We start from the raw sequence: 8,891 nt of genomic DNA, 5'->3' as shown, positions 1-8,891 counted from the left end.
CATATCAATAAATCAGACCATTATATCATTAAAAATGTTATATGTGTAATTAAATTCAAAAAGTGACTTTCATAAGCTCATGTCACACAGAGTGATAGATTTCATGCATGTTTGCTAATATTTATGATTATGGCTTACAGCTAATTATTATGCCAAAAACTAAATTTGGGTCTTTTCTAACAGACAAAAACAATAAATTATGTCCAGAACATGTAGCATATTTTGTCACATGTCCTCGGCATAGCTATTTTAGAGTAATAAATGCTGTACATCAATCTGTGTGTAATGAATCTAAGATGTTACATTTTCTAATGTAACCACTGACATAAGGAGATCCCAGGGAAGACCCAGGACTCAGTGGAAGGGCGATATATCTGCTCTGGTCTGTGAACACCTTGGGATCCCCCACAATGAGCTGGAGTAGGTGCTGGAGAGAGAGATGTCTGGGTTTTTCTCCTGGAACTGTCACCACTCTATCTCAGATAACCGGCAGACAAGGAATAAATTGATTACTGACATAAAATAAATTTTTTATTGATAGTCTAAGTTATGTATCGTCTCAAAAGAAAGTGGAAACTAACTGAACAAATAAACCTCACATTGAACATTTAAAAATAGTGACTGATTTTTCTGGTAGAGAAAAAACTTCATGGCTCTTTTTTTTTTTTTTTAAATGCCTTTATAGTTTTATGCCAGATATACCATAAAAGAACTCCAAAAAGTTTGACTTTTTTCAAATCAATCCACAGAATATTTTCCCCAATGTCTAGGGGATGATCAAGATATTTTTGGGCAAATTTTGCTCAGTAGGGGTTGTGGCCTTCAAACTCTCCCGTGGCTGCCATCTTTGTTGATTGTCTTTCTTATCGTTGAATCATAAACACTGATTTCATCTGAGGCAGGTGAGGCCAGTAGTGTTTTAGATGATGTTTTGCATTCTTTTGTGACCTCCTGGTTGGGGGTTCAGTGTCCTCTAGGTGCAACTTTGATAGGTGAACCTTTCCTGGGAAGGTTCCCCCGCTTCCATGTTTTCAGCATTTTTAAATAACTGTTTGTGGAGTCCCACAGCCTCAGAGATGGTTTCGTAACCATTGATTGTGCCTTATCAAAGACTTTCGTTTCTCATCTGTTCTAGAATTTCTTTAGATCAGGGCATTGAACGTTACTTTTTGAGATCTATCAGCACCCATCTTGTTGTCACAAAGGGTCCATTTAATATAATTCAATATGTCTGGCAGTTTTCAGGCCTGGATGTGGGTAGTGACACTAACTAAAATATGTGGGAGACTATTGTTAACCCATCATTTGTCAACAGCTGTGGGACTGTTACACATAGGATATGGTTAGTGTTGGTTGCTTTTTCGCCTCAATAAAGAAAACCATCATTTGAAAACTGCTTTGTATGTTCATTTATGTTTTGATCTTAAAAGTTGTTTTACGACCTGAAACAGTTAGGAATGAGATTAAGAAAACAGAAGAAATCTATAAGGAGGCAAATAGTTTTTCCAAAATAATATATCAACAAACCTTTCGACAGCAAATAGAAATTAGCTGTACCTACAATCTGGCAAATTTAGATGTGATTATTATGAAATTTGCTGATTAAAAACAGCATACATAAAATTTGCCTTTCCTTATTAAGAACACGACAGCATTTTTAACTCTACAGATTGCTGGAAATCATTCCTGTGATGATAAAACCTCAGGAGCCTAGACCAGTGATTCCCAACTCCGCTCCTTAAGTACTCCTGTCCAACATGCCTTAAATTTGTCTTTGTTCCAGCTCACTTGATTCAAATGATTGAAGGACCTCATGCAGGTGTGTGGCAGCTCTGAGACACTTACAAAAATGGAGGACACGGGTACTTCAGAACCAGGGTTGGGAACCACTGCCCTACACTCCTCCATCAGGATTTTTTGAGATCAAGTCAATTTCTGCTGAGAAATGGTCTCATTAGAATGAAGCTTTTTTTGCGGAAAGACTTCAGAGCTTCACACTCTCACGATTTTTTCCCTAAGATGTGGGATCAAAAATAAACAATAGTAAAATAAAAATCTCAAAGAAGGTGAAAAAGTAGAGATTTGCAATTACTTTTAGCAACACCTTACAAAAATAAAACAACATATGTACAAGACTCTACCTCTGAGCTCCTTAGACAGAACTCACCATCAGCTGCTCTTTTTTGACGGGTCTATGCATCTTCGAGTTATTGTCTGTATGCAGGTGAGAGTTGGTGAATTTTGATCACCGCTATTATCCTACACGTCACTGTCAGTCATCTCCTTTTCTTTTCTCTCCATTTCCAAACCATTATCTTTTTCTTCCCCTCCATAATCCATTATTCATCCCGTTGAGGACTTAGATTCTTGTCTGTTAAGTCCCACATTTTTTGAAAAGCATCTTCACTTGAGATGGATGACAGCTTGTTGAGTTTTTTTATAACAAAGGATTTTAGTCGTGTAGCTCCTATAACTGGCTGGCACTCACACTGCCACATCTGGGTCTCACAGAGGCTGTGCAACTTAACAGACTGTAGGTGTGGGCGTGCTGCAGCCCACTCACACACAGCCTGGTTTCAGGTTCAGGATGGTGCCAGTTGAACATCAGCTGCCTGAACCCTCGCTGCAACCTTAGCAGCCTGCTGTAAACCAGGCCAGATGGCAGGATCCACCGGGGAAGCACATGGCACCTTATGACAGGGCCCTCCAAACGTCAGCGTTTTCTCTGAATTATGGGAAATATTGAGAGCTCTCCTCTAAAATTAACACAGCTCTTAATGACATCAAGTGTCTGTGGAAGCTGTGGCCGTTGCTGCTACTGCTGCTGGCATTCTGAGTTGTCATTGTCACATATTTTTACCATCTCTATTGCATTCGGAGGCTTTATCAGTGACACGCAGGCCTCATCTGTGCTGCTGCGAGGGCACAGTGTGATCCTATCAAAGGGCATGTTAACTGCGGCGTTAAGCCTTAATGAAGAATAGATTATGACATTACTATGCAAAGCACATCGTCCCTACGCCGAGGGGAAACCCGTAAAAGCCCGATAAGGGCTTTTTCTGCTGATCTCACACAAACCATGTCAGTCCTCAGGGGGTTGTTTGGGGCTGGCTCAATGTTTACAATGCCATTGATCACACTCAGTCATGTTTGATTTGCTGACTTGGTATCACAAACAGTCATACGCACATAAGCAGGTGATCATGCACATGCAATATAAACTAGCACACTTGGGTTCAAGCATATTCCAGTTATAGAAGAACCCTTCTTGAACCCAGAGGCTTCAGTCTGCACCTACTCACCATTTAGATAAGCACAGAAAGGTCAAGGCTGCCATTTGTGCCTTAATTAACCCCTCAAGTCCCCTTGACCTGAGTTTTACACTCAAAACCCATCAAACATATGCTAATTTCCCTTAACTTTATTTATCCTCATTTGTTAAAACTGAATGCCACTACCGTGAAACTTTCTTCCTTCTGAAATATACATTATTCATATTTTAGAACTTGAAAACCTAAAGATTTTCAAATTATGAAACACAAATAAAACCAGATTCTTAATTCTTAAATCAATAATTTTCAAGGCAAATTCATAATTTTAAAACAAATTTTAATGAAACAAGAATCCTTATACATTAGGCTCACTAAAGCAGTAACGCACTACATTTCATACAGGTACATCTCAAAGAATGTGAATATGGTGAAATGGTGAACACGTAATAGATTAATTACATATAAATGGAAACATTAAAGCCTTTGCTTTTTATATTTTTGATGATTATGGCTGACAGAACAAAAAAAACTAAATTCTGTGTTTAAGAAAATTAGATTACATAAGATCAATAAAAAAGGAGGTTTTAAACAGAAATGTCATGCTGTTGAAAAGTATGTTCATTTCTATGCACTCAATACTTAGTTGGGCCTCCTTTTGCATGAATTACAGCTTCCATGTGATGTGTCATGGAAGCAATGTAAGCGCCGTATATGGGGGGCGAAATGTTAGGATAATTCCAAGGGTCACAGACTGACAGGGGCCCCAAAAAGAAAAATTATAGATATATTTATTAGATTTTGGGAGGATTTAGACTTTTGTCATGGGACCCAAATTCCTGGCGGCACCCCAAAAAGTCCAGATTGCTTTGATAGCTGCCTTTAGGTCATCTGCATTGTTGGGTCTGGCATCTCATCTTTCTCGTGACAAAACCCCAAAGATACTCAGTGGGGCTCAGGTCAGGTCAGTTTGCTGGTCAGCCAAGTACAGTAACACCATGGTCAGTGGTACCTTTGGCAGTGAGGGCAGCTACTTGGATAAATGAAATAAGCATCTTCATAAAGCTTGTCAGCAGAAGGGAGCATGACGTAAGCAAACATTTTATGGTTTACGGCTGTGTTGTCTGTAGAATCCTGAAAACCCTGTCTGTGTGGAGTTGTTCTTGATCTGCTGCCTCCAGCCTCAGTCTTCTCCTTGTTAAGCCCGCCCCCCCCAAAAAAAATTATTGAATGGGGTTTACTTGACAGTCCTGAACATCTGTCCAGTCAGCATTCTTTCCCATGATTGTGTGTCCTGCTGACCCAGACTGATAGACCATTTAGAGGGTCAGAAAACCTTTGCAGCAGTTGTGAGTTAATTAGTCGATTAGGTTGTGACAATAAATGTTCAATATTATTCTAATTATCTGACACACTGGAGTCTGGGTTTTTATCATCTGTGAGCCATAATCATCAGAATTACAAGAAATTGAGATTAAAACTATATCACTATATAAGCCACAAATCTATACATCTATCTAAATGTCCATGACATATACATTTTCTTACATGAATCTGTAGATAATGACATTGTGTCTGTAATGGCACTGTCTTCAACATGTCATCTTCCATAGCTGTGGACAATAACGATTGCTTCTTGAGACAAAAAAATACCTCTCTACCAGCAATATGTTGAATGGATGTGTTATCTATTAGTGGCAGAGAAGAAAAATTTAGCTAGGACTTAAGATGTCAAGAAAACCTAGAAACAGAACCTGGAGTGATCTTGATGAATGTAAGCATACTCTCCATGGAAAACACCTTTTAGATTTAAAACAATTGTGATATTGGACTGAAACAACCCAAATCTGAAAGAAGATGACCTAATATAGTTCATGCCATAGCTATGTTTTAGTTCAAGGGGTAGAAGCATATTTTTTCTGTGTATCTGATGAGTCAAAGGTGAGAATGTCTGACAGCAGATGCCTTCTGAGTATTTTAACTTCCCTTCCATCCACCACTTATGTAGCATTAGTTTGGAGTGACTTTAGGGATAGATTACATCTTGTTTCAGACTGCAGATGGACTGATACAGCCTTGGTGTTCTCAGGAAATGTTTTAATAGCTGCCTTAATGCAGTGTTTAGTTAACCTCTCACTTCTCGATTCACTAAGAATTATGGTGACATACTGTAGCTCTCTGGAGAAATGGGAGGACTGACACTCATGGCCATCAATGACGATCAGAACTGGAGCAGAAATTGCTACATTTAACCAGTGCTGCCACAAATTGTGTTTTGAATTACAGTTTTTGTCCCAAGCAGTAATTTTCAACGTTGGTAAATTTCAGGCAGACTAGTGTCACCACAGAGAGCCTCAAAATTACTCCACAGACTACATGCTTTTCAAATCCCTTAGCAACTTCATGCAGACCTTTCTCCTAACTTAATGTTCCAGCCTGGATGAATTAGCATTTAAAATTTCACTTCATGACCAAAAATAGGAGCTGCAGACTCTGCAATCACTAGTTTAACATTGTGTTTTGTGTTGATGCATGAGTAATGCGTTCCAGACCTAACATTACCATTCAGGTACTTTCAGCTGCTGTCTAACCTGACCCATATCTTAATTTCAGTCACATAAATTAATAAAACTACATGAGCCAAAAGCCCAAATACATCTCTGAACAGAGTTTAATTTTTTTTTTTTGATTGTAAAAACTTGAAATGAAGAATTTCATACCAGCAGGATAAGTTATATTAAATGTAGGGCTGGGCAAGTTAACGCGTTAATTTCGCGTTAATTCATTAGACTATTAACGGCGATATTTATTTTATCGCGCATTAACGCATGTTGCTCACATGCTTTCAGTCAGTGTCAGTCAGCAAGCGCGCTGACTGCACGCGCTGTCACGGCAGCACTCTCCCGCTCCCCCTCCCCTCTCGTACATGGCTCAGCTGCGCCAGCCAATCAGCACGCAGGCTCAGCCTGGCCCGCCCACTCAGCTCTCACACAAACTTAACAGCTGAGAGAGACCGCAGCAGCGAAAAAACACGAACTGGGAAGTAGCACCGTTTGGCTTTATTTTAATACCGTAAATGAAATCAAGCTGTATGTTTTGTAAAAAGCCGGTTCATTTCAGTGGAAACCAACAAATTTATCTAAGCACGTGAAAAAACATGAAAACGTCGAGCCCCAGAAACGGAGAGAGGAGACGAAACTTCTCTCATTGCCCCGACAGACCCACAGACGTCTCTGACTGAGGCGTTTCAGTCCTCCAGGGAACATCCAGGTAGATCAGTGGATGGATGGATGGATGGATGGATGTTACTGGAGCCCACACATAACATGTAATTAAGACCTTGAAAAACCCAGTACATATATTAAAAGTGTTATTTAAGATAAGATAACATTAGCTAATCCTTTTTTTATCCCACGACGGGGAAATTTATAGGATTAAGCAACAGGCAGGTGCACACAACACAGACAAAATTACATAAGGATTGAAATATATAAAGAGGTGGATTAGCGAAAAAACACTGAACATAACATTATTATTATTATTATTATTATTATTATTATTTAATTGTAATAAGAAAATAAAAACCACAAAACCCAAAAGGTCAACAGTTCATGATACATGAAGCTTAGGGACTGGCTAATATACAGCAGGTCAAAAACAGCCATATTTTGGCTGCAGTGCTGCTGTTCTCTTATGAAGAAAAGATCAACTAGTGCACTAAATTCAATAGATGGGTTGAAAATATACAGTATAAAATAAGTGCTACAAATGTTACAACACTTTTATTCATATGGCAGCAGAACATTAAATAAAAGTGCTCTTTACACTACTTTTGAATTCATTCTTGGAGTTTGTAAATACAATGCGATTAATCGCGATTAATCGCGATTAATCAGGGCGATTAATCGCGATTAAATATTTTAAATCGTTGCCCAGCCCTAATTAAATGACATTTCTATAATGCACAGGGAGAGATTTTTTATTTTCTAGCAGTAGTGTCCTTTATTTGACAGAAGGCTGACTGGAAATGGAGTTGAGAGCTGGAAGGGGGGGGGGGGGGCTGCGTCATTGACTGAGACCTCCGATATGATCTACCGCTACACCATCACCGTGCCCCAAGAGACTGTTTTTAAGTTAGTTGCTGTCTTCTCAAATAGAAACATAGACTAATATGGAAAAGTAGGATGCCTAAAGCTAAGCGTTGATGGTTCTTATAAAACAGGTCTGAAAAGGATTGCTGTAACAAAATAGTCCTTTTACGTTGTTGTTTTAGCATCTTTTTGAGAGATGCGTGTGTAATTTCCTAGTAGAAATACTGATTACGGGTGTGCTTCGGTGGCGCAGTTGTTGGCACACACGACCCATGTATGGAGGCCTTAGTCCTCGATGTGGCCGACCCAGGTTTGACTCCGACCTGTGGTCCTTTGCCGCATGTCTCTTCCCCTCTCTCGCACCCCTTTTCCTGTAAGCCCACTATACGAAAAATGAGCCACCAGTGCCGTAAAAACCTTACAAAAAAAAGAAAAAAGAAAAAGAAATACTGATTACCATTATGAGTATGACTAACTTCGGGCCCCAACTGTACACTATACATCAAAAATACCCCCTGAATTCACTACTCCAACGTCAAACAACAAAGTATTTCAATGTGAGTAACTCTTAAAGTTTGATAAAGTAATGGTCTCATGGCACCCTTTTTTATCCTGTTGGTCCTGTCCTTCAGCATTCCCAATCTCCTACCACAGAGTAAAAGTTCAAATTCATAATGCATAAGATGCCTAGAGCAATGCATAATGCCCTGTGCCCTTGTTATGACAAACATACAACATCTTTAGCAAAATCAGGCAGATTGTTCCTTTTACTGGAAAATTTCTACAAACCCATGTGGTTTTTACATTTTTCTACAAGCAAGAGATAAATTGGCGATGACCTTGCAGAAACTCTTAAACATACAGCAAGCTCACACCTTTTGTGTTATTTGCTTTACTGGCAATAAAGGCCAAAAAAAATCTCAATCTTATCAAAAAGGTATTTCTTCTTATCGAGGCCCATCTTCATGGCAGCTTCCTGTGTTTTTCTGCTATCAAACTCATAGTGCTTTTTCAAAGGGGCTCCAATTTGACTGGATCAGTCCATAAACATGTCTACACATTCTACCAGTGAACAAGGATGCACATCAAACGCTGTCCATCACTCACTAATGACAAGAGATTAGTCACAGGGCACACCATCTTGGGGAGAGATAAAACAGAGATGAAGCAGGAGAGATAGTCAAAGACAGAGTCTGTAAGGGGAACGTGATATATGGGATGGTGTCGAGAGATGCACCTTTCATCATCTTTTCCATAAAGTCTGGCCAGTCATGAAATGAGGACATTAAAATCTTACAGCAAATACAACCATCAAACTGTACAGCCAGCTGCCAGACAGCTAACATGACTGTGAGGAGGGCTGCAGTTATGACTGGACCTATATTCAAGCAAGTTGCAAAGCCTTCTTAAAATTGGTTAATGTCAAAAGGAATCAGATTTTCAATGAATTACCAATTTTTTGAAGGTGTGTTCCCACAATCAATCAATCAATAAACCAACCAATCTGTCAATTGTGTCTACAAACCCATTC

The sequence above is a fragment of the Fundulus heteroclitus genome, chromosome 17 (genome assembly GCF_011125445.2).
Source record: "Fundulus heteroclitus isolate FHET01 chromosome 17, MU-UCD_Fhet_4.1, whole genome shotgun sequence".
Taxonomy (NCBI): domain Eukaryota; kingdom Metazoa; phylum Chordata; class Actinopteri; order Cyprinodontiformes; family Fundulidae; genus Fundulus; species Fundulus heteroclitus.
This window is presented reverse-complemented; position numbering follows the sequence as displayed.